We start from the raw sequence: 27,956 nt of genomic DNA, 5'->3' as shown, positions 1-27,956 counted from the left end.
TATTTGTGTGTCTCTTTTGCTATGATCCTAATGTTGTGTGTAGCTTGATTGAACAGAGTAAAGACCTGCCTGCCCGGGGAACAAAGAGCCTAAAAAAATAAAAAATAAAAAATCTTAAAAGCCTTTGGCAACATCCAAACCTGGAGGACGCCGAGCTGCGCCCCCCCGCCCACTTACGACTTTCTTCTCTTCCTTCTTTTTTCTTTTACTCGCTTCCTTTCCATCACTCACTTTTCCACCTCTAACCTTATCATTTCTTTCCATCACAGTATCCAATCTCCTTCGCTGCTGCTCTCTGTATCCTCAAGTCCTTGAATTTTATTTATTTTTTTGGTAAATTCCACCTCTCGCTCAGTCACTCTTTGCCTGACGCTTTCTCACTTTCAATCCTCTGTTCAAACCCAGTTTACTGATCACCTCATCAATACTGACTCTTTCCTTTCCTTCATGGCGGTGTGTGTGTGTGTGTGTGGGGGGGGTGAAAAAATGAGATGCGATGGACAGGAATCAATTAATGAAGTGTGTGTTCCTGTGCAGACCTAATGCTGCGTGCACAAGCAAGACAACAACTGCTAGAGGGCACGCAGGGAAGACTGCGACGCTTACGCTCGCACACATCCAAGTCTATTTTCACTCTCCCCAACCCGTCTCTCATCCACCCACACACACACACACACACACACACACACACACACACACACAGCTATTTTTGGACAGTCACTGGAGACAAGGTAGGAAAAAGAGAGTTTGACAGGTACAGAGAGAAAGAGCACCAAAGAAAGGAATCACAAAGATTCATAAAGTGAGGCGGGGAGACCAGGGAGAGAGACAGAGATGGAGAAATAGGGCAACTGTTGTGAATGAGCTGAAAGAATCGAAATGTCAGAGTGGGTGTCTACTTGTGTGTGATGTTGGGTATCAAGTATTTACCTCAACATCAAACGTATGTGCATGCACACAGAGACGTATGTGCTCGATGAAAAAAAAGGGGGAGAAGAGAAAACACACACACACACATCAAACATCTTCATCAGGTTCATGCTAACAGGTGTGCAAGAAAGGAGGCGGCGACTAACTCACACATCGCAACATGAAAGGTAGCGAAACACACGCGCGTTTCTCGTGCTAAGTGTATTAGGCTGCGATCCAGCTTTCAACACTGACACTTCAAGAGGAAGAAGTTTTTTTTGGTGTTCTGTTTAGATGAAGTGCGACGGGTTAGAACAAGTTTTGTGTGTAGTTCGTTTATTTGGACGTGTCACTCCCATCTGTGATTTATCTGGCATTAAGATGTTAATAATCTTGGCAAACATGGGGACTCGATGGCATCACTGTGTGAAAAAATATAACTGGAAGCTATTCTAGTTTAGACTATCAAGGATGTGTAATGCAGCGATTTTGTTCTGGCGCATATGGTAAATTTGTCGCAAATGATTGATGATTGATCAAAAATTTAATTTATCAAGTAAACATTCAGAGGGAACATTTCAATTTTGGTCCTGAGAAAAGCTGCCACGAAATTTTGTGTAGGCACTCATGATTCTGGAAGGATGGTGCGCCTACGGTTTTTGGTAGTAGTTTATTCTGCGTGGCACCGATTCAACAAGGTGCTGGAAACATTCCTCAGAAATTCTGGTCCATGATGAAAAGTTCCTGTTCCTCCACATCCTAAAAGTGCTCCACTGGATTGAGAGCTAATGACTGTGGGGGCCGTACAGTGAACTCTTTGTCCTTTTCAAGTTTGAGATGATTTAAGCTTTGTGACATGGTGTGTATCCAGCTGGAAGCAGCCATCAAAACATGGTTACACTGTGGTTACACTAAATTCTAGCCCTACTATCTGAATGCTGCAGCAGAAATTAACACTCATCAGACCAGGCAACCTTTTTCCAGACTTCTCTTGTCTACTTTTGGTAAGCCAATGTAAATTATAGCCTCCTTTTCCTCTTTTGAGCTTACAGGAGTGGCACCTGGTGTGGTCTCCTGCTGCTGTGGCACATCTGCTTCAAAGTTCGATCTCTTCTGTGTGCCTTGGTTGTAACGAGCAGTTACTGAGTTACCGTTGCCTTCTTATCACCTTCAAACAATCTAGCTATTCCCCTCTGACTTCTGGCATCAACATCGCCCAGAGAGGTGCGACTCACTGGACTTTTTCTATTTTTCAGACCATTCTCTGGAAACCCTAGGGACGGTTATGGGGAAAGTAACAGTAGATGAGCGGTTTCTGAAATGCAAAGACCAGCAAATTCTGGCACCAACAACCATGCCATCGCTTAAGTCATTTTTGTTGCTAGCATGTGATTGGCTAATTAGAAATTTGCCAATTGAGTGTATCTCAGTAATATTTCAACAAATCTTCATGCAAGCCCTTTGTCTAGGGTGATCGTGGCTCAAGAGTTGGCAGTTTGTCTTGTAATTGGAAGGTTGCCGGTTCGAGCCCCGGCTCCGACAGTCTCGGTCGTTGTGTCCTTGGGCAAGACACCTCACCTATTGCCTACTGGTGGTGGTCAGAGGGCCCGGTGGCGCCAGTGTCCGGCAGCCTCGCCTCTGTCAGTGCGCCCCAGGGCAGCTGTGGCTACAATGTAGGTTGCCATCACCAGTGTGTGAATGCGTGTGTGAATGGGTGGATGACTGAATGTAGTGTAAAGCGCTTTGGGGACTAAGGGGACTAAGCGCCATAGGGACTAAGTAAAGCGCTATACAAATACAGGCCATTTACGCACTAACTTTTTAACTAGTATCACTGTCAGTTCAAAACATCCAGTACTTTGGGATATTACAAATGGCAAGCATTAAACTTAAAGTACTGCCTTGTGCGTGTATGTGTAAGCAAAGCCTCAAATAGCTGCTATCATGGCTGCAGACCATCATGGCAACACATGAGGTATTTAAAGCAAGTTTTTCATTTGTCCATCCTCACACGTCAGAAGGAACAGATACGTACAACTTCTGCTGTAATCAATACAGCTGTCCGCGCAGACTGTGCACAGGCTCGTGCTTCACTTTCTTTGGTGGCTCAAACTCAATAATGTGACCAAAAGCATCCTGCATAGACAGTGACAGGGAACTAGAATTTCCTCCTCCATCCTCTAGGACAGCGGTCCCCAACCCCCGGGCCTCGGACCGGTACCGGTCCGTGAGTCGTTTGGTACCGGGCCGTGAGAGTTGAGGCTCAGGTGTGAAATGTATGGTTTTCAGGGTTTTTATCGGTTTTCAGTGTTATTTTGTTATTGTTTTTATCGTTTACTCGGTTTTCCTGGGTCTTTTCACGTGTGTTATGAATAAATTTCCTTTTTTTCGGTACCGGTACTAGTTTTATTTTGTTGTATTTATCCGCGACACCTTAAAGGCCGGTCCGTGAAAATATTGTCGGGCATAAACCGGTCCGTGGCGCAAAAAAGGTTGGGGACTGCTGCTCTAGGAGTTGAGTTGGACTCCTTGTGTTTGTGCAGTCTGTACCCTTTCCAGGGTTTTATGGTGGTGAGAAGGTCATGTGAAGGCAACATCTAAAAGTTATTATGGTTTAACTCTGCTAAAATGGTGCTGCTAACTTTCAGCTCTTGGAGATAGACGTATATTCTGGGTTTAGGATATCTAAGAAACTAGCCTTCAGCATTTCAACAAAAAAAGGAATAAGTTGTGGATCAGCTATTCAATACATTTTTTAAACACAGGCTGCTGTATAGTGCAACCCACTGATACAGTGAGAGCTCCATCACAAAGGTAGAAACCACCAATAAACCTGAAGTGAAAAAGAAAACAAACCGCAGCACACAGCAGTACTAAACATCTCAGCCGGAAACTCCATGCGCTCACGACCTCACTCGGTAATACACACCTCCACCCCTTCACATCTAACTGACTGTTAGGCTCAGAGCCACTTAAGAGCAGTCATGAGTCACTCTCTGATGCTGATATCACCATCACCATTCCCATCAGCCCTCTCCCCTGTGGTCCCCCCCTCCCGCTGAACGCTCCGTGGGGATCCGCCGAATGGAAGGAAACTTGCTACTCATGTCAAATACAGAAGACTGTTGTCTCCGTAAAGTGAATTAGTTTTCTGGTATTGCTCTCAGGGGAGCAAAGCTTCCCTAAGTGAAGCGTAACATAAGAGAGAAGCAAAAGACAAAGACCCCCTGCCAGCAGTAGCATGGTTTAAATGAAGAACGTTAACGATGCTAGAAACGACAGTTTGTAAAGGCTTCTAAAGGAATATTGTTTCCATTTCACGATTACGATTTAGGTGCTTTATTAGTAACTTTATTTTTTGTTATTAGGATTTTTTCCTTTCCCTTTTTCCTCCACTGACACGTACCAATCCACTGGTTGAATGTACTTTGGCAACCATAAGAAAAGCAGCTTCAGTATTTTATAGACTCAGGCGACTTGATCAATATATCAGCTTTTGACAATTGATGTCTATTGCACGCTGAATAGATGTCAGACAATATAAGCTGACGCAGATAAATACAACTAAATAAACGATACGACCAAGACAAAAGCTGCGGTAGTTTGTAAATATAATAAAAAAAACGCGAATTCACTGTGTAATTGTGTAACTTTATTAGCAGCGTCCTCCTGAAATGAGCCAGTAACATTAAAATTAACATCCTCCTCTCTGCTCCTTAATGCTCTCTGGTCTCTATGGTAACGCTTAAATGTTTCTTTCAAAATAAGATACGAAACTACAACACGGGAAAAGACCCAGTGAAACCGAGTTATTGATAAAAACCCTGAAAACCATAAATTTCAACTCTTGTGGCCCGATACCAAACAACTGACGGACCGGTACCGGGCCGTGGCCTGGGGGTTGGGGACCGCTGACCTTCATGACAAGAAAACTGTGGTGGGTGCAGTGGCACTACATCGGGGAAAGCAGGGTAACCAAGAAGAGCAGTGCTTGCCTAATCAAATATAAAAATACACATCACTTAAAACACACCAAAGGGAAAGCAATCTCTCCCAAAAATGACATCACATCCACGCAAGCTGTGCTTTGCTGCTCTTTTGGCAGCTTGTACAACTCTCATTATTGATAACCTTGTGCATTTGCCATTGCCATCACAGCTATTTTCAAAATGGACAAGCTCGAGGAAAGACTGTGCGATCAAATTCGGCCGTAGAAGCAATTATAAGACACATATGTGGAAGTACAGGCATTCCCAGATGGGACAGGGCTCATGGAGGGAGATGTGTAAATGAGTTACAAACTGCTTTGTTTACATCCTTAGGATTACAACCAAAAATAGCAAAATGGGCTTGTACAAATGAACATATCAGAATCAAAATCAGACAATCACACCCACGTAATTCAATAATTGCCCAGCATTGCAGTGTAGACAAAGTAGGTAGGGTTATAAAATGCTTTCTAGGAATACCTTACACAATAGCTCAGTCTAAAAATAGCTGCCTGACAGATAGACCATACCTGAACCCTTTGATCTCACATATACCTTGTAGCATTACGCACATACAAACTAGTTTACTTTATGCATATCAATACCTCAAGCAGCTTCCCTCGACAGTGTCTGTTTCTAAGTACAATGCTCATGCTAGCTATAAAGAAGCAGTTAAATCCTTAAGGGACTCCGTCTCAGTAAAACAGTGTTAAACTCGGGAAGAAAATAAGGAAACTCTGAGGACGGCAGCAGAAGAGAGGAAGTGCGCTTGCGTTATGAAGAGGGAATAAATGGAGCAAAAGACAAAAACCTTTACACACACTTAATGCTGCTACACCAAATGTGCACGCACATATATGCACACAAACCTGAGAAGCCAAACAAAAGAGCCACAGAAATCAAATAGATTTCCTTTATCATCTTGCTGGCTCCAGCCACCAGAACATTAACACAATATTTATTGATGCTGCCACTGCTCCTGCTGCTGCCGCTGCATTATGGGAGCAGGGATGAGTGAGCAAAAAACAGAAAGATAGGAGAGAGAATGAAAGGGAATTTAAAAAAAAAAAAAAAAAAAAAAAAGCGGGAACAAGGCTGAGGTCCAAATCATTTTCTAACTAAGCCTCCCGCTCCATCTCCTAAAATCTGCTGACAAACAATAAAGAAGGTGAATCGGAGCCAGGGAGCCTCGGGCTCTGCCAAAAACCCGGGAGGAGAAAGAGCAAAAGGGGACGACAGGTGGGAGGAGGGAAGGTGGGAGGGAGGGAGAAACACAGAGAGATGGAAGGCTGATCCAGAGCTCCCGTCTCCACTGCCATCGGGAGTTCATTAGCCTTTGGAAGGAAGGACGACAAGGACAGAGATTGAGGATGAGCACTCTGCCCTTCACCCTCTAGTAACCCCGACTACCTGCACCTCCCATCCTTTACCCTACATCTTGTCTTTCATCTTCTATTACTACCTTTCACCTCCCTCTGTCGCTGTCTTCGACTACCTCCTCAACAACTCATCGCCTTTGTTCTGCCTCTCTTTTAAGTTTATCCTAATTTCTGGCAGTTCAAAACACACATGTAGCATCTCGACACATGTACATTAAATACAAATAAGCGCAGTAAAGGCTTATTTTCCTCTCGAATCACCGTGCGTTCCTACAGCAAAGGAAGGCCGGACATACTGTTTCTATCTGTTGTTTACTCCCCTCGCTCAGCACAAAAACATACACATACCTACTCCTGAAACTCTTCCCATCAGGAGCTCAGGCGGCATCTGTCAGCCTGTCCATCAATGTGCTTACAACTAGACTTTTATTTTTATTTTCTTCCCCTGGAAATAAGAGTAGGAGGTAGAGAGAGAGAAGAGAATAACCCAGCAAACCAGGAAGAAAGGGGAAAATGTGTCTGAGCATAATAACACATTTTAAATGTTTCTGCTTTTTAACTTTGTGCACGAGTCACCTGAGACTCTACAACTGTGGGCTTCACCTCTATTTTCAGAAATGACCCTACATCTTGTGTGCTTAAAACTAACTTAAATATTTCACAGATTTTCACAGATATACTATATTACTTAAACACATGTACATATAATATGCATCTCTTAGTACGGCTGATGTAGTTAAAAGGGTCCTATTATCCCCATTTTCACTTGCCTCGAGTTAGTTTGCATAATTTACAGATTAAAATAATCCTCATTAAATTAGGCCTTGGTGCAGCATGTAACCCTCCCTTTAAGCTAATTGGCTGCCCCATCTAAACAAAAAGTCTGAACATTAAATAGATGAGGCTTCTCATAGTCAAAGTTTTGTGCCTGAAGATATCTTACGGATATCTGCTGCCTGTGTAAATTCAGGGCCACTCGAATAGGTTTTGCCAAATACCCTTGCTCTTATTTTGACAGTTCAGTCGCTGCATACAGCAGTGGCCCCTCAGACAAACTCTAATTCTACCTTCTTGGACCACAGCTGGTCATGATATACTCCTCTGGAGATCCACTGTGAGCAGGAGGGTCACCCTAACCAGAGCCTGCAGCAGGCTGACAGCTAGTGCTGCTACTCTGTAGTCCTCTGAGGCTACAGAGTAGAACAAGGACTACCTCCACCAGCTGCAGTCCAAGACGATAGCACTGAAGTCTGTCTGTAGGATGAGGAACTTATTGCAACAGATTCTTTTTGTTCTCTGCTATTTATTCTGAAAAAGCATATATGGGATTACATATTACTTCAGTTAATAAAGGGTGGGTGAGCTTTCTTTCGTGTGCATACACAAGCGTGCATGCCCTGCTTTGCTACTGCAGCAGTTCTGTGGGCAACACAAGCATAATCCCTCATTATTTGAAACTTTGGGCTGGTTTACAGTATCAGAAAAAAAGGATAAAGCAATATGTGCTAATTCCTGTGCAATACCACTATAAAAATAATTCTAGTGAATAGGGCTGGGCCATATACCGGTATAATGTTGGGCAACGACAAGAAAATGAAATATCACGATAGAACATGGGTAAAACGCGCATGCGCAGTGCCTTTGTTTACATACGCACATGGCGGCGACGCAGAATGACAAGGGCGAAAGCGGATCGTTGAATGAAACGGATGAACCAGGTTTGTAAAAATGCTCCAACTTCAGTGGTGTGGAACTGGTTTGGCTTTCGTCCGTCAGACACACAACAAAGCACTATTTTTGGTAGAGCATGCTAGCGGGCCGTCGTTATTACCGTGTTTTTTGGAAAATACGGCACACTTAAAATCAATCCTTTGATTTTTCTGAAAGTCGACAGATTATAATCCCGTGTGCTTTATGTATGAATTCTGGTTGTGTTTACTGACCTCGAAACGATTTTATGTCGTACACGGCGCTCGAAAATCTGTCAAATGTTTTAGTACGACTTTGCTAAGCTACGAACCCGCAGCGCTTGACGGATTGTCGGAGCATTACGGCTATCGTAGGCAGGCGCCTCGCGGAGTGATACGTACTGTGCTTCAACATAATATTACCGTATTGTGTGTGTATAACCTCTTTTTAAGTTTTGTGGATATTATACATGGTTATGCTGAGGATATGTCGGCCAGTTTCCACTGGAAATGCCTTTTGGTTAAACTGTCAGCAAGGAATTTGCATTTGCACTGTTACGTTTTTATACAACTTTAATGTAAAAAACAGCTGCTTGTTTAAGTGAAAATACATTGATGGGGTTTTTTTCACTAATAAAGTTGTGGAGTTGATATAATTGACACTAGACAAAATACTTTACGTCAGTTATATCGTTATCGCAAATTTTCAAATCTATATCGTGATAAATATTTTTGGTCATATCGCCCTGCTCTAATAGTGAACTAGCTTTACTCAATTACAACATGAGACGGCCAATATAAAGTCGACAGAAGTCATTCAAACCATGTTTTGACAGACAACACGAAAGGCCAATGACAACGAGAGCAGCACAGTGCTGAACCATTGATGTGATGGGTATAGAGTTAGAGCCATAACAGGTTAGACTAATGCATCCAGCAGCCACTGCAGCTGTACACAGTATACAAGTATGTCAGGAGTGCGAGCGACACTCCAACATCAGATCTGTGATCCGGTCACACATCTAGTCCATATATAATCCTGACTGCCCACTTCGTTGAGACAGTCCTGCCATAAGAGGACCAGAGCTGAATGAATAGCTCATTTTTGCTTATTTTCTCCTTTGTTTACATGTGAATTTTTCTTGAATTTACCCACTTTGCTTATTTTAAACTAATCAAATAATTTATTTTTCCATTTTGTTTGTGTTCTCCCGTAAGACTTGAAGCTTTCGACCGGTCAGACCTACATCTGTGGTTTCACACAAAATTTCCAAACAAGCAAAGACCCCACGTTCAGTCTGTCACAAATCCTTTTGGAGCTGCATCGGAAAGGACATCCAGGGTAAAAAAAAAAAAACTAAAAAAAAAAAACAAAAGCAGGTTCTATATATACCTAAGTTTTTTTTATTTAAAATATAATTTTATAATGCTCTACATTTAAGTTTGACAGAAATAGTCATTACACTGATATGAAAAAATTATAATAACAAGTTTTTTTTCCCGACACAGTTTTTGTTCAAAAAGGCTTTCCTGTAAAATGTAACAAAAAAAAAAACAAAACAAAAAAAAGCATCATTAATTTTTCTGAAAAAACATCTGGTGCACCGCAGCATCCACTGCTCTCATTCAGTCAACAAGGGACAGGTTTTGCAGACCAAACAGTTAGGAAGCACATTCCAATTACTCCTGCAAAAGTCTTCTCTTGAAATATGTTCCACATTTTCCTCCTCGCCAGTGTTCTGTGCAGGTGTGCAGACTTTCCAATTATCCCTTAATAACAAGGCTGACTCACAGTGACACGAGAAAAAAATATATAAAAATGAAAACACCCCCTCTCCCCTTGAAGTCTGACGTCATCTCCTGCTCACAGAACAGCAGGTTAGCATGTGCACGCATGCACACGCACAAGAAGCCGCTAATGAGGTTCTAGGCCACAGCGGGGTCATCTGCTTCGAGCAAACACTGACAGAACACATCAGGGTAATGCATAAAAACATGCCTGCGGCATTTAAGCCAACACATGGTTTGTTTCGTGCTGCAAAACCTCTAAGACACGACAAAAATCTGTGCAGGACAAACTAATTAACACAATCTGAACTAAGCTAAACTGTAAGTGAACTAATGGCAACTCCACATATGAATTTATTCTGAATAAAACATTAAAGTTTTTGTTGTTAAAAGTATTTTCTACTTTCCTGATTTTTTTAGCATATTTGTCTTAAATTTGTCATCATCAGACACATTTTAATATTCCAGTTAAATACAAAATACAGCTTTTAAATGCTGATTTCATTTATTAAGAGTTATCCAAACCTGAGTTATCCAAAATTAATTGTGCCACTCCTCATATTAAATCATGAAAAAAACTGATTAACCATATTTTTTTGGAAAGCTGAGTTCAACTTTACAAGCAGCTGCCAGTCTTAGTGCCAGACCTGTTGAGCATTTCTAAGACTTTATTACTTCAATAAACCACAGCGACAGTCAACAGTGGTATTACCTTCCCAGTAATGGTCCACCTACCAAATGAGCTCATCAACGACTCATCCAGGTTGTCATAAAAGAACCCAAACAACATCTAAAGGACTGCTGGTCTTATTTGCCTCAGTTAAGGTCAGGTCATATCAACAGTCAAACATGGTGGCGGTAGTGAGATGATGTGGGGCTGCTTTGCTGTTTCAGGACCTGGACACTTTGCTGTAACTGATGATCACACCAGCAAGTTCACCTCTGAATATCTCAAAAAACAAAAGAAACAAAATTAATGTTTTGGAGTGGCCCAGTCAAAGTCCGGACTTAAATCTAATTGAGATGCTTCGGCACGACCCTAGACAGGCTGTTCATGCCGAAATAGCCTCGAATAAATCTGGAAAGAAGAGTGTGCCAAAATTCCTCCGCAGTGATGTAAAAGACTATCATTGGTGAGTATCTCAAACGCATGATTGCAATTTATGCTGCCAAGGGTGGCGGTGGCACAACCAGTTATTAGGTTTAGGGGGCAATTTTTACACAGGGTAGGTTTTGAATGATCTTTTTTATCCCTTAATAAATTAAACCACCATTGAAAAACTGCATTTTGCATTTACTCTGATCTTTGTCTAATGATAAACGTTTGAATGTGACAAGTATGCAAAATCGAAGAAATCAGGAAGGGGGCAAATATATAAATAGTGCTGTGAAAAAGCATGTAGGAAACACAAAGTAACAATAATAATGAAAAAAATTAAGAATGTTTAATCGTCTCAAACTACAAGAAATTTCAGCTGAACAGTTACAGTATTGTGACACAGATACACAAATCCTCCTCAGCTAGTAGCCCACATGCTGCTGGGTTAGTTAGTTGGTTACTAAGCAGATCAGAGCAGAGAGCTATGAACATGACAGCTAGCCAACACGCCTGAAGGCGGCCATACACACACACACGCTCAGCTGGTTCCCATCCTTCCTATACGACAAATCTCCAAATCTAACTCTTAAAAAACAACAACAACAACAACAACAACAACAACAAAAACTATACACGCTTTCGCAGCCTTCATCAGCGATGTGCGTAAAAACATCCATTTGTGTGTGTGTGTGACGGATTGAGGGTACGGTTTAAGTGACGTCAGCCGTCCATTCATGAACAGCATCTCTCCTCCTCCTCCTCATCATCACCTACGTAGCCAGCTAATGCGATACAACACACCACGTGGGGGACCTTACCCCCTTTTCCAGCCAATCAGAGCTGAGCGCTTAACGCAGCAGACACTAATACTCACAGACACACACGCAACACTACACCCACGCCTAGACACACGTGTGAGTACGGGCACATGTGAGGCTTAAAAGGTCTGCAAATGACATGGTGTGAAGGGAGTGGCGGTACGATGGATGGATCGATGGATGGATGATGGAGAAGTTGGTGGAGAAAAGCACAAAAGAGTGGATGGAGTACAGAAAGAGAGGGAGAGTTGAATGAGATGGAGCAATGGAAGATGAAGAAGCAGCTGAAATACAGACGACTGGCTGGAGGGCTGTCATCAAAAATGTGGAAGCAAAATAACAACAGCACTCATCCCCATTCGCTGATTTTGTAAACAACCAATGTCTCTAGGCGAGCGAAGAGAGACCCGAGGGAGGGAAGGTGGGGAGCGGGAGAGAAATGAGCATGAGTGAGAACAAGATAGCACTGCATCAGAAAAAGATATGAAAAAAAAATTAAGAAGGGGCTAGAGGGATAGAGAGAGAGCTGTTATACCCCCACACACCGTGACTCATCTCCGGTTTCATACCCAGCGGGAGGAGGACGGTTGTGTGTCTGTGTTTGTGTTTGTGTGAGGAAGACAATCTGAGGTGAAGGTATGTATTTGTGCGCATCTGTGTAATCGCTACCTGCATCCATACTTGAGGATCAGAGTAGGCATGAAGCACGTGGAGTTGTTGGCATATGTGCACAGGTCTTGCTTGCAAGTGGCGATCGTGATGATGATGATAATGATGCACATGTGTATGCGTGTGTGAGGAAGGGTAGGTGGGAGGGAAGGCTGTCACTACTGGGAACATCTAACAAATCTCCAGACAATTCAATTGATTCAACGCTAGAGCCACTTCAGCCTTTCTGAACTAAAAAAAAAAAAATGATAAATTGCTCCATCCATTAATAATTAGCACTAATAGGCAGATATACTTGTGTTCTTTGGAGGTGCTCCAGGCAAATGTTGAAGAGTAGGTGGCCACAAAAAAAAAAATCACACAGGAGGCAAATGCCCCAGTTATAACACATTAATCCTGCAGACATCTGACTTGCAGCATCACCATCTGCATCCACGTGTCATGTCCTGGTGGTGTTGTTGTTTCCCCCCCCTCCAGGTATGAATGCATCTGCCACACTCAGAGAGAGCTCTGACTTAGAGGTAAACAACAGCCCCCCCTTTTCTGACGCCAGCTAGATCAGCACAGCACGAAGCAGGAGGAAGGGGGATGGGGTGAAGGGGGCAGAGAGAAGTTGCTCTAATTCCTTGATGTGTGTATGCTTGCGTGCCCAGCCTTCCTAAAAGCAGTACAGCTTCCGCTGGTCCCTTTTGCCCGAACCCCCCTCCCTCCATTTACCGAGCAGTGAAGAAACCTGCAAATCCCCAGGGCCTGCAAATTGTTTGGTGCCACCAACACCCCAACCCCACCCCATCCCAGACCTCCTCCTCTCTTCACAACTTCACCTCATGCGCCTCTCCATGTGTGCGACCCTCAACACCCCCGCAAGTTTTCTTTTTTTCATTGTTTATATTTAAAATATCCCACACGACTCACCCCACTGCCGCGAACAATTACGCCCCGAAAAAATATAAATGCATAATAACAACAATAACCACACTCTTGGATACGCTCCAACTAACCAGCTCGCACTCTTTTGATTCCCACGGGGGGAGCTGGCTCGTTCACGTCACATTTTTCAAGCACAACAACATGGCCCGAGTTTCCCCGGTTAATTTCATGTCCCTGCAGTGAGTGCACCGGCTCTGCTTTCAAAGGCGCTGTTTGTCTTTTCTTCACTGCAACACGTAAAGCGCATATCCCCACGCCTCACCCACAACATCGCCACCTCTCCTGGACCCGTTTGCCCCGCTCACTGGCGGAGCGCCACAGCCGCGACTGTAACTCACAAGTCCGCTGCGAGAAAGTCCGTACACAGCTGCTAGCCTAGCTCTGATATAGCACTAGCAGCAGCAGCAAAGTGGACTTCGGATGTTTATTTTCTTCTACTTTTATTTATTTATTTTTTTACTAAATCAGCGTTATTTCTTATTTTACCTTGATCGCTGTCTGCTTCGGGTACAGAGACGTCCTCAGTCCTGGACGGCGGGCGATTCCCAGAGATTAGGAGATCATTGGGAGCCAGGCACATGTAGTTCAACAGCGGAGGCGGTTTAGGACTAATTCAGCGTGCCCACTCGGTGCCCTGGCAGGCTGTTAGCAGTGCAGCTAAAAAAGCTGGCTCCTGGTCCACGCTAGGTGACAGGACTGTCCCTTCCCCTCCCCTCACCTCACCTCACCTCTCGGTGTGTTGACAGCGCGTCAGCTCTGCAAAGACCTACGACCGAGTCCAAATCCGAAATAAAAATCCCCCCCCAGCCAAAAAAAGTGGCAGCCAGGATGAGATACAGCCTCCACAAGTCAATAACAAACGGAGCGGGTGCAGCGGCCGGTCCTGCTACCGTTCACGGCGTAACGGGCTGCGAGGTGCGCACAACATAGCGCTCACAGGAAAGCGTGTCGCATTTTGCAAAAAGCAACCCCAAACGTGGTGTCAAAATCCGACTGTTTTCCTCTCCGGTGCCAGCCGCACGGGAGGAGGAGCAGGAGGAGAAGCGAGGATTTAAAAAGAAAACGAAATAAAGAAAAAGAAAAAAGGGTCTGCTTTATTTCCAAGCGACGAGTCAGTAAATATTGCAAGCCAGTTTCGCAACGTCCCCTTCCTTCAAAAATAAAACACAGCGCTCTCTCCTCCTCGTCTTCTTCACTTGCTCCGGTGCCTTGCCTCGCTTCCACTCCTCTGCCCGGTGCTGTGTACGTGCACACCGCTCTGCACAAATGCACAGGCGGGTCTTCTCTTGCTAGCCCTCTCCCTCCCACCCCCCGGGAAAGAAAAAAATAAAAAAGACAACACAGAATGAGAGAAAAATCAGCTCTTATCATCAGCTTGAAAACTCTTTTGGCGCCATATTTATGGCGTACTTTCAATTCACTGTTACCGCAAACTGCACTTCCTACTCTGACAAACGCTAGATTACTGCGCCTCGGAGAGGAGATCGTGGGGATTGAACCTTCCTTCACCTGCCAGTTCTGTCACAGTGATACAGCATTACTGTATGGAAGAAAGTTATGTAATGCAATCACATACACGCGCGCGCGCACACACACACACACACAAAACACATCTCAGCTATTTTAAATTATGAATATTATCCTTAAGAATTAATAGATCACTCATCCATCAATGCACATTTGGCTATATGAGCTCAGAGAGATGAATAGTTTTTTGAGCTGTGTCTAAGTTATTATCATATCCCTAAAAAAAAGTAGCTTCTTCATTCATAGGAAGAAAAATAAAACTGTTAAAAAAATATCTGACAAAGTGCTGCCGACTGAAACCTTCTCTGTATATGAAAAGATAACCAAACATCAACAACGACAATGGCTGACATGTGACTGCAATAACTGGGTTTAGAAGAGAGTTTAGAGCCTGAATAAAGTGCGCTTGATCAATAGTTCTCTGGATGGTTTTCCTTGGACACTGGCTGCTTTTTTACTCATTTCCAGTCCAGTCCTTGTTCCTTACGATTTTCAGAAGCTACTTAACACTGACATATGAATCATTAAAATCATAAAAAGGCTCCTAACTAATGGGATGAACCAGTGTTGTGTCTACACAGAACAGAGAACTCAGCAAAGAACCAATTTTACATTTTATCTTTAGGCACTTTTTTACTAACTGTGACAAAGCATATATTTTTTCCCATTTTTTTTATCTAATACTTGTAAAATTCCAACGCTAATGTGGTTATAAAGGCATAAAATAGCATTTAGGCAGCAACAAGGTGATTCTTAAAGAGGTTTTAGCTGAAAACATATCCAAGCACGGTGTGCAGTGTCAATTAATGGCAGGCCTGAAAACTACCTATAGCAGTTCCTTTTATTTTATTTTATTTTATTTTATTTTATTTTATTTTATTTTATTTTATTCAGAGATCTGACACAGTGGTACACTGGTAGATCCTGCATTTTTAGCTGATCACTGAAGCCTCCTCAGAGATGATGTCAGTTAAAAAGGTGTCAGTCAAGAAGTCTTTCTTAAGGAAAGGAAACAGAGAGAAAACACTAAAGTATCTCCACACAAGCCCTGGTCTGAAAATCAGTGGCAACAGGTCTGATGGAGTGGTGAATCCAGATGGGAAACTTTTGATTTGAATCATTAGTGAGTGATTACTGTAAAACACAATGAAGGCTCTGTGATGGTTTTAGAGCTGGATGTCAGGTAGTGGTGCTGGGGATCTTGTCAAAATTGATGTAATTATGAAATCTGAAATGTACCATCAGACTTTGATCCAAGTTCTAAACCCTCTGCTAACGGTTTCATTTGTCAATATGACAATGATCCCAAACCCACGGTCAATGCAGTAAAAGCATTCATGGATACAAAAGCATAAATTGAACACTATCGGTCATGGATTGGCCTCCCCACAGCCCAGACCTCAACATTGTTAAAACAGTTTGGGATTAGCCAACAGCTAACGTCCAAAGAAGAGGTAATACCGAATTCTTGCCATCACCATTAACTGCTTTCAAAGTTACTGACATCTGGCGTTTTACTTCAAAGTGAGAAACTCTTTAACTCTAAGTGATAATATCTCTCCACAAGTGATTGATTTGCACACAGTGATCCATAGGAAATAGCTGGCAAGTAAATTACTTTCCTTCACATTTTCTCTAAAATCTATATTTAAAGGGGAAGAGGGTGTTTGATCAATATGCAGTCTACTCCCATCTACTGTCTCTAAATCACTGTCCTCCTCAGCTGTTATCAAGCAGGATTATTTATTTATTTTTGCCCCTCTCTTACAGTCTTTTTCGAAGTCATTTGAGGTGCTCACAAGCGAATCTGTCTTCATTTCCCAGTGAAAGAAAAGGTCTCCTTTTCATTCAGTATGTGTAGCTTTTAACTCTGCACCTCTGCAGTGACAGTGTATCATCTCCACTGCTGTAACTCATCTTGGCTCCGAATCTAAAATGTCTGGTCAATACACACAGACGCAGAGCCAGGAGGCATGCTGAAATTAAGGTCATTCGGATGAACAAATGGGACAATTTGACTTTTATGAAACATGCAGACCTACAACCGGCAGTACACACTCACACAAACACACACAAAAACATGCACAGTGCTCATCCTAGCTATATCAGGTGTCACTCAGACAGCGGGGAGAGAGAAAGGGGCAGAGGAATAGAGGGTGTGATGCTGTTTTGCACAAAGTGAAATGAGGCAGTGAAGGACACAGAGGAGGGATCTCTCTGGCACACATTCAAATGCAACAGCAGCATCCCAGGTTTTTTTTTTCCTTCCTCCCCTCTCTCACTCTCCTGCACATAATACAGGCAGGTAGCGTCTCCCGAGGAAACAGCTTGTGACCCCCCTCCACGGTCGCTTTAATGTGCACTAATGCAATTTCCTGGCCGATGAGATGCACACGTTGTTTATTTAGGAAGCAGATCTAGGTCAAATGGTAGCTGTAGTTTTTTTATTTAATCTGCCGGCTGCACTTTTTGGATGGGGTTTTTAGTTTTTAAGAGGTAGCTATTAGGAATCATCAGGCTAACACAATTTTGATTACATCAAATTACAAAATGTATTCCTTTTTTTAAACTATTACAAATGATGTTGAAACTTTTGCCCATCAAGCAACACCATCGTAGCGGCATCTGATCGGGCTCAAATGCAGTCCGTAGCACACAACAATGACCTCAAACATACAGCCAGAGTCAATTAAGATTTATCTTCAGCTACAAAAAGAACAAGGCGTCCTACACCAGATGGTATGGCCCCCACAGACCGAGATGGAATCAGTGTGGGATTACAAAAGTGACAGAAGCACTTGAGACAGCTTAAATTCACACAATTGTGCAAAGTTCCTCAAGCATTTGAAAGAACCTGCCTGCTGGCTGGGTGGGGAACGCTTTTAAATGTAAAGAATTCGAATACAGCTTATGCATTTTATTGTTTTCTTCTGTCTGTAGAATGATCAATCATACATGGCATCCTTATAAGATCCATAACATTTGCACAGTGCTTTATATCGTATCTACATACCTGAGACATAAAAAGTGTTTTTTTGTAAGGGGATAACTCAGACGTCCTATTTGTCTTGTTTTTTCTGCACTGGAGTTTCGGTGCGATGAATTAAACTGTGAATTAATTAAACATTTCCAGGAGAGAGAGACAGGTGATGTAGAAGTCAAGCATAAGAGCAATATTAAACCTATCCTTGGACTGCTTATGTGAAGCTTTATTAAGTTATTGATAATTTAAGTGCTTATTTTGCTTAAGTAAGAGCAGCAATAGCAGAATAAAAAGCTGAAAAAGGAAATGTTATCGCTGTCAAATGCAAGCAGGTGGATAAAAAGGTAGATTACATTTGGAAATGTAGTTGACTCCAAGTATCTCATACTATATTATATAACATTTAAGTACAGCGAAGGTACCACAAAACCTCAACTACGCACATTATATACATTCACTAGCCACTATATTACATCTTGCTAATACTGCATTCGACTCACTTTTGCCTTCAGAGCTGCTAAAATTCTATGTGGCACAGATTCAACAACAAGTTGGAAGAATTTCTCAGTTATTTTGGACCACACTGACATGACAGCATCACACAGCTGCTGCAGATTTGTCAGCTATACATCCATGATATGAATCTCCCATTCTACCAAATCTCAAAAGTGCTATATTGGATTCAGATCATGTGACTCTGGAGGCCATTTGAGTACAAATCAGTGCTCACTGTCATATTGAAGAAACCAGTTTGAGATTATTTGAACTTTGTTGGTACCGTATCATGCTGAAGCAACAATCAGAAGATGTGTACACTGTCGCCAGGTCAACAACAATATTCGGGTAAGCTGTGGGGTTTCAATGATGCCAAAATGTACCAAGAAAATATTTCCCACACCCTTACACCAGAAGATTTTTCTTTCATTTTGTTTACAATAAATTCTGACTCTGCTATCTGAATGTTGCAGCAGAAATCGAGACTCATCAGACCAAGAAGTCCTGTATCGGTGAACCTGTGAAAACTGTAGCTTCAGTTTCCTGTTCTTGACAGGAGTGGTGCCAGGTGTGGTCTGCTGTATGGAGCACATCTGCTTCAAGGTTTTATGTGTTGCACTTCTAGATATGCTCTTCTGCATATGTTGGTTGTAACAAGCAGTCATTTCAGTTACTGTTGCTTTCCTATTCAGCCTGAAGCAGTCTGGCCATCCCATTTTAAGTAAGCCCTAAAAATGACTGTGCAGGTATTGAATTACTTAGACCTGCGTGCCATCAGCAACCATGGGACTTTTTACCAAGTCACTTAAATCACCTTTCTTTGCATTTTGATGCTCATTTTGAACTTCTGCAGACTGAGTTGCTGCCATGTGATTGGCTCACTAGATATTTGCATTAACAAGCAATAGACTAGGTGTGTCTAATGAAGTGGCCATTAAGTGTATATATGAAAAAACAGAAGAAGATGTCATGGTCCTGGTCATTTTTACCCAGCGTTCTTAGTTTTCTTGTGTTTTTGTATTTTGTTAGTTCATTATTTATTCTGCGGTTCCTAGGTTGTTCAGTTTAGTTTATTGGATTCGCCCTTGTGTCTCTGCCCTCTGTGTCTCTCTATGTGTCTGTGTTTATATTGTGGTGTGAGTTCTTGTGCCGTGGTTCCCTTCATGTTTTTTTCTATTTTTTCCATGTTTCCCCAGCGTGTTCCCTCGCTCCCTCGTCTGCCTCTCCTCCACTCCCACATCATGTTTCCTGTTTTATTGTGAAGGTCCCACGTTTTCGTGTTCATTCTGTTCAGTCCAGTCTCCCCTGTCACGTTATGGTTATTAGTGTCAGCTGTGTTCCTAGTGTGTTCTCACTTCCTTGTTATTCCTCTGTGAATTTAGGTCAGCGTCTCCCTCAGTTCTCTGTTGTGTCCTCCCTCATGGCTGCGTGTCTCTCCCTGTGTTTCCCCAGGAGTTCATATTCGTAGATTTTCCCAGTTTAGTTTTGTATTGCTCCCTGTGTTCCCAGCAACAAAACTGTATTTTGAGTTCACATTTTGCTTTAGTGAGTTTGCATTTGAGTCCAATTCCTGCCTGAACGCAGCCCGTTCATGACAGAAGATTTCTTAAAAATTTGCTTTACCAACTAGAGAAATTGTTCAGAGTTATCAACAATTAACAAAAGGAAAGGTATAAAAATAAATACATGCAAAAATAAACAACCAGTAACAAAAACGCAAGAATAAAAAGCAATCAAACAAACAATCATTTGTGTAGAAGATCAGTAATGGGACGTAATGCTAATTGAATTGCTAAACGCTAAAGCTAGGCTAATATTTTTAATAATGTTATATAGTTTTGCTGATAGCTAGCTATTACTTAACAATATTTTACAGCTGATCAGCTGATTGTGACATTTACTGACTAAAATGTAAATCACATACGACACAAATGCAGTGAAGTTTTAATTTTGTGCATACGCTACTAACCTGAGTGGCCCTTAAGGTGCACAAACACCAGGATTTGAACAGATGTGCCCATTTATTCGGTTTATAAAGTATGTATTCTTCCTGCTGTACTCTGCCAGTTTGAGTCACATGTTAATTTTACAATTTATTTTTTTCTTTTTTAAATTCACTGTCTTACAACCTTTTCAGAAACATTCTTTTAGTTGTAGATTGCAGTATTAGCCATCAAAATCATTTCAGACTTTGACAATAGACTTTTTGGTGGCAGTCCCTCTGAAAGCACAGTTGTAATTATTAACTTTAATAATGTTGGCAGTCATTTTAAGTAAGTCTTTTCCAGGGTTTGGTATCAAGCTCCTAGTGAGGCTTGTAAACCTGTTCTTACATTTATGTACCGTGTTTTAAAATTATTGGTTAGTAAATTTGCTTTAACATGATTTCCATCTCTTGGATTCATTAGATCTTTATGGGCAAATACTTTCTCCTCAAAACTAAATTAAAAACACAGGGCACTTACAGGAGGCCCAGTTCTTTATTTCATTCTGCTTAAGTATGCTTCAGGGATACATTTGAAGGCTTACTTTTTACCACATTATAGCAAAATGTTTATCTAAACTCCCCTAAAATTACCACAGTCTCACCATCTATTGACTAGTGTTACTGCACTCAGCTTCCCCAGTTTTTTGGTCTTCTAGCACATGAGTTTCCCACCTTTATTTTCATGTGCCAGAACAGCTTTTATTCTCATGGGTCCAATTTGTACTGATTTGTGCCCCAAATTAACATTTTCCACTGTTAAAATCCACCGTTTGGAACTCAGAGGGGTTGTTAAAATCAATCAGGTAGGTTTAGAAAAAGATTTTGGTTAAAAGTAGTTGCCTTCTTTCAAAGCACCCCACTTTGGACCACATCATAGACAGCATAAAAGAAGGATAAAAATTCTTGGCCCCAAAAAGTAAAGCCAGTGTGACAATCATTTAAACTGGCAATTACTTTTCAATTAACACCAGGGAGTGAAGTCTATGGGACAATGATCCTTTAACGTCACTTCTGTACCATGATGAGTTTAGGTGCTCAGTCCCACATTTTGTATCGTATTGAATGAAACAGTTACGTTTTGTGAATTTTTGGTCGTTCTCTGTTTCAGAAAGGAGGTTTAACCAGTTCACTTGTTTCAAAACAACAAGAGCGCAAAAGCAACCGTCTGAAGTCTTCGGAATGGATTTGCGCCTCACATTCTTCTGTTCTGGTTTTGCTGGAATTCTGTATTTTACTTAGGACTTTTCATCAGCCACAGAAAAGGCTTGGCTTTTGTTGAAGAATCACCCTGCGTGTGTTGCATTTGAGTCCTCCACGTTAAACAAAATACAGCTAGTTGTATAGTAGGTTTACAGAACGTGGACCTGCTGCTAATACAGGCAGAAACAGATTAATATTCTTACATATAGTACTGCTTATCCTCTTACACTTTTACTTTTAAATAACCTTTATATGCAGGAAATAATTGCATATTGTAGTAAAGCTGACAAATGTAGAAAAAGCTGAAATAGTGTCGTAGCAGTTCTGATCTTATGTTCACCATGACTGTTAAATATTGGGATTTATTAACTTGATGCAGTAACATCTCTGTTTTGCAGGCTGGGGATTTTGACATGGCAAAAGCCGATTGATTCGGCCTTCTCTTTGACGAGGGAGAACCACCTCTTAACCAGATCACCTCTTTACCCCGAGGAGCTGCTCAGAGCTTTCAGTGTACCAGAGGAGGAGATGATCCACAACTTCTTTCATTTCAGCTGAGTTTACCTGTGTTAAAGCACAGGACCAGACACCCTGACTACTTCGGAGTGAACCGGACTTTACGCTGACTTATCTGACTAAAGCTAGCTAACAGGCTACAAACAAGAGGAAATTTGAGCCTCAGGAAATCCCAGAGACATGTTCCTGGATTATCAGTTTAAGATGAGGAGCACTCTAATTATGATGGTTACCGTTCTGTGAAATAGTCACTATTATTTTGTGAACACCTTATTCTTATTTTATTTTAAATGAAGAATTTAAACTACCCTGTGGTAGTATTGCTCAGTGTGTCTTTCTCTCTTAAACCCCTCTTACAAACTCAGGCTCTGGTCCTACCCAACATTTCAATATTCTGCAAACCTCAGGTGCATTATGTTTGCATCTGCCAATAAATATTTGTATGTTGTGTATCTCTTTGTGCTTCGTCTGTGTAATTTTTCACTTTTGAAGATAGCTTAGACTTGTTTGAGTCTAAGCTATCTTAGACTCAAACAAGTCTATCTTATCGCCTCTGTCAGTGCGCCCCAGGGTGGCTGTGGCTACAATGTAGCTTGCCATCACCTGTGTGTGAATGTGTGTGTGAATGGGTGGATGACTGGTTGTGTGAAGCACTTTGGGGTCCTTAGGGACTAGTAAAGCGCTATACAAATACAGGCCATTTACCATTCATCTACTTTCATTTTCATTTATAAATGCTTTATAAGGCATAAATAGATAAGGTTACACAAAATATAACAACTACTAACAGGTTGATGATTGTTAGACATGATAAATTATATAATGAACATGTTATAAATCAGGTTATCAATAATAAACTGTATTTAGAAACTACATGCTTTATAAATGGTGAATTAAGCACTTACCAATGAATAGTGCTTAATGGTGTGTCATTATAATAAGTTGTTACCCAGATTCTCCAGAAACATAGAAATATGTTTTCTGTGTTACACTTTGAATAAAATATGGATTTCTGAGATTCTGTTTTTATTTCTACTTTACAGAGCGTCACAGCTTTTTGGGAATTTGGGTTAGAGGTTTATGTGGTATGACATGAAGCATTTATACAGTGATCGGTGCAACAGTGACAGTTATTTTGGGAGCTGTCCTGTTGTCCATTATCTGTACAGACTCAATGCCACGGAAAAAAACAAATGTACTGTCACTTTTCAAAACTTACGCTTATTTAATTAAAAACAGTGACAGCTGCAGAGTCGTTTCCAAAAGCACAAAGTCGGCAAAAACAAAGAATCTCAGATTCTCATCTTTTGTGTTTTTTTTACGGGTAAAAGTCTTTAACAAAATATGTCTGTGCAGCTTGCTGGTAAAGTCGCTGATTATCATCCACCTACCACAGTTACAACAAACAATAACAGCACACACACACACAGCATCAGCCAACATTACGCTATTTTTCCATGACATAGGTTGCATTTGATTTTCATAACCACATATTACGGAAAATAAGATCAATATGTGAATACTGAAGATGACAATGCTCCTCAGAAAGCAGCTGTGGGTTTGTGTTACCGCAGAGTGCTTGTGTACACATATTACAGACATGCACACTATCACGGCCCCGGTATCCATGTCAACTGCAATTAGGCCAATAGATTTGTATGCACCCTGAATTTTCTTTCTTTAATTTTAAAACACTAGGTCAGGATTCAGGACCTGAAATAGCTAGCAGGCTCTACTGTTCCAGCATCACTACATGTCAAGAGCACTACTTTTTAATTAGTCGGGGTCCCAGGGTGACAGACTGCATCTCTCGGGTCCCGAGCCTAAAATGTTCAAAGCACCCGTCGTGTGTGGGAAACTAAAGTCAATGCAATGTCAAGTGGAGCCTAATTCTGACATTCCTCCTCAAAAAATAAAACCCTTTTTCAGTGAGTTTAAATGTCATAATCTTCATTTAAGTCAAATTTTAACATTATAGAAGTTGTTCTCTCATCTACTTGGAGTTGTATAAATGTGGCTCATTTATATATTTATTATTTTTTATATTCATTTATTTTCACATCAATTTTATTTATGCAGTGCCAAATCACAACAGCAGTTGCCTCAAGGTAAGGTAGACCCTACAATAATACATCCAGAAAAAAACCCAACAATCATATGACTCCCTATGAGCAAGCACTTTGGCGACAGTGGGAAGGAAAAACTCCCTTTTAACAGGAAGAAACCTCCTATATATATAGGCAGATGGTCGCCTACACACACACACACACACACACACACACACACACATATATACACATATATATATATATATATATATATATATATATATATATATATATATATGTGTGTATATACTGAGACAAGTGTTAACAAGCAGCAAGCAGAGCAGATGTACCTGATGAAGTTGGACAAGAAGATGATTCAGGAAACATCAACATTTGAGTTAAAATAACAGCAGACAGTAAACAGTGGCCTCCATGGCTTTCCAGATGGGCAAAAGGTAATTTCAGTGTTTATCGAAGGGATTCATGTCATTTGAGCAGAAACACATGATGTTTGTTGGTATTTGCTGTCACAGATGCTGCTTTTGTTTTCGAGCACCTTCCTTGGCGAATCGTGAGTTAAGGCATGAAATTCAATAGATCAGTATTGGCCTCCATATGATAACTCACTCGACTGCGTGCAGTTTCTGAAGGTTTAACTTTTGCTATGTTAATAAAGATTGAACAAACTTCCCCATGAGGTGTAAATCCACTGACACTTTACGGAGAGGGTTAATTCTTCCTCACTGGCGCACCCCCAGGTCTCTGGCTGAAAGGCTTACCTGTTGTCTGTCTTTCCCCAATTACAGCGTTCTCCTGAGTAAGCATACATTAGGTGACTCATCAAAAACGGCTGTCTGCCAGTGCTGGCTGGAACAGTGTATTATTTCAGCATCAGTGTATATTTCAAGCCGAGAGAGGAAGAGTGAAGCCATAAACTTAATGGGTTAGTCCACTCAATAAAGTGGTGACTTGTATGACTTGGAAGGGACCCAGAAATATAACATGCCCTGGAGTGCCGCCGATGGTTTTTCTGTGGGAATTGGAGAGGAGGTGAAAGTGGATCTGCATGTACTTGTGAGTTTTCTTGTCTATAGGGCTCGTCTGAGGTACATCTGAAGAGGCTACACTCAGTATTTAATATAGGTGTTCAGATGCGTACATTATACATGTGCATTTATGAGGAAACATCAATCCTCAGTGCGCAGAGATTGTGTGTTTTTGTGTTGCAAACTTAGCAGGCAGATGGAAGATTAAGACAGCACCGTGTTCCTTTGGAGTTTGCTCATGCCTCCGTGTTCTTTTGTGATGGTGCGTGAAACACTCAGTTCGGAGCAGCAGGAGAATGCAGCCTGTCAAGATGAAGTTTTGCAACCACTTGAAGTAAACTGACACTGCGTGGAAATAGAATTGCAATGTTCAAGGCTCCACTGGAAACGAGGTGAAGATAAAACATCTGGGCGTTTAAAAGGCAAATAAGGGGACTGTCAGAAATCATTTTCAACTTAGTTATTCAGCAAATAAAGCCAATAAACACAGCCAGTGCAACAGCTTGACTCATTCATCACAGAGTTGTGTTTCTTTATTGTTATTTTTGGTTGCTCAGATATATCTTTTATATGTGGCGCTAACCTTGAGAGACACACCAAAAAAAATCAGGCTAAAAAAGAAATCCTGGCACGCTGCTTGATGATTTGACCTCCATTAAATTGGGGTTAACTGAGCAGTCACGCACAAGTGAAACGACTGCAAAGAGCAGCCTGGCCTTTGCTAAGTGCCTATAGTGTTCACTGCACTTCACAAGGTCCTTACCTTCACATAAAGATGACTCCATATTTCTTCTTCTTCTTCCCCACATCTTTTTTCAGCTTCTCATCAGTGTTTCCGTCACATTAAATAAAATCCTGTCTGGTTCTGCACAGACGTTATTTCATGTTTGCACGTCTGAGTTTTGTTCCAACCTGCTTGGCCTGTTAGTCCCTCTAGATTGTGTCTCTCCGGCGTTCCTACGAGACAAATCTCATATGCTTTAGATGTTTACATAACCGGATACGCTTGGTGTGCGTGTCTTCTATAAATATTTGCCTGCCTATTGCATTCAGCCTTATAAAATTACATAACAACAATAATGGAAAACAAATGTATCATTTTTCACTTTTCACTGTTTATCTTCTCAATCAATTCCAACTTGCAACTCTTCTTTGTGGTCATTTTTGCAGCCCTTAAGCCACATTTCAAGTCTATTGATTATTTATTACCATGCAGAGCATAAAGCTACTCGGACTAGACCCTTTAATCTCACTGTTATTAGATGGATTTCGCTGTGCTCTGAAACGCAGCGACTGAGCAGTGTGCTTGTCTGTCTGTCCCTCTGAATTCATGTTGGCTTGCCTTTCCCTGGAATCCCTCTGCATATCAATGACTTCATGTCAAAACAAGCCCCAAATCCTCTGCTGTGTGCGAGTGAGAGCGTCATAAGGATGGAAGACTCTTGTAGGCTTATGCAGCGCACATATCTGTGCAGACAGAGGGAAATGGAGCCTGCCTGTGTGTGTCCCTGTGTGTGTGTTTGAGTATATCTGTGAGCTTGAATGACTGTCCATAAGCTCCTTTCCATAGACTGGAGGTCCAGTGTTTCTCTCTGATCATTCCTGGCAGGCTGGTCAAGTGCATAGAGATTTCACTCAAGTAAGAAGGAAAAAAAAAACATGAAAGCGAGTGAGCGAGCATGTGGTGCAAACATTTCACTGACACACTACCTGCTCCGTGAATTTCAAACATGGAAAGACGGCACAGAAGGAGGGGGGGAGAAGCCCCGGGAAGCCTAAAGCTGTGTTGGCCCAACTACAGTCTACAGTCAGCTAATGTGGCTTCTTGGCAGCCGTTAAAGGCGGTGAGTGGCTCTCCTTAAATTTTGAGACTGCTGCACGTAAAAAGCAAAAACACGGATTCAATTAACATTACGGATGGCTTCGTTTCATTCATGCGAATCAGTGTCAGGGTCCAGGAATTACCACTTAACACGGAACACAGACTTATCCTTGAAGTGATCTCATCTGCTTTGATTAGTCAGACGATTAGAAGAAATGCGATCAAAAGCATTCCTGCCATGTAAGTGAATTCTTTTAATCACACTACACTCAGACCTCAGTAAATGTTCTGATTTTTTCAAAATAATACTTTAATAAATGCTAACTTATTATGTGCTTTAACAAAAAAAAATTAAAATATTTTTCCAACAAATTTAACAAAAAAATCTCATTTATATCTGCAGTCCCTGGGTGGAGTCTTTCAATAAATGAAATATTCAATATGTTTTTAAAAATAAAATAAAATTGACTTCCGGTTGAGCTTTGATGGAGTAGGACGCGAGTCTGGGAGCTCCCGCCGATTTCGATTAAATTGTTATTTATTCGCGCGTTTTGGCCGTATTTTCAGTCCTGTTTTGGTTTGTGGATTGTCTTGTTGAGAAGTTTTACTCGGGCCGGCGTAAAATGGCAGCAAAAAATGTTAAAACCCGCAGTACTATTCAGACACAACTGAGGCCTAGTTTGCAAACCGCGACCACACCCTCGAGTGAGCCGTCGTCTCCTGCAAAGCCCCCCACATGTCAAGCTAATCCTGATATTGAGGCTCTCAAGGTCGAGTTGCTGGCTTCGCTGAGGAAAGATATCGCCGACATCTTTAAAAAGGAACTTCAGGATACTCTGGGTGATGCTTTGTCTACCATTAAGTTCGACCTGCAGGCGGTGAAGACGCAGCTGGCGATCGATAAAGCTGCAAATGACGCTACCATGTCTGAGCTAAAAGGTACGGTGAAGGAGATGGAGCACGCACTTACTGTCTGCTCTGATGATATAGCTGAGATGAAAAACACTATCAAGGGTCTCACAGCTCATGTAGCCAAGCTGGAAAGTAAGTGTGAAGATTTGGA

At 41.6% G+C, this 27,956-nt stretch overlaps 1 protein-coding gene across 2 annotated transcripts in view; it reads right to left on the bottom strand.

The window, feature by feature from the left end:
* jade2 (jade family PHD finger 2) overlaps positions 1–14,555 on the bottom strand; it is a 221,807-nt gene extending 207,252 nt beyond the window's left edge. For both annotated transcript variants that reach the window (XM_085470801.1, XM_085470802.1), the window contains exon 1: positions 13,756–14,555. The gene's annotated coding sequence lies outside the window, so the exon portion shown is untranslated. The remainder of the gene's footprint in view (positions 1–13,755) is intronic.
* Between the last annotated feature and the right edge of the window lie 13,401 nt (positions 14,556–27,956).

Source organism: Copadichromis virginalis, linkage group LG10 (assembly GCF_057382275.1).
Source record: "Copadichromis virginalis isolate Kocher_CV1m ecotype Utaka linkage group LG10, C_Virginalis_male_GT1.1, whole genome shotgun sequence".
NCBI classification, from domain to species: Eukaryota; Metazoa; Chordata; class Actinopteri; order Cichliformes; family Cichlidae; genus Copadichromis; species Copadichromis virginalis.
Note: the sequence above shows the minus strand (reverse complement) of the source record. Positions and strands in the feature narration are given on the sequence as shown.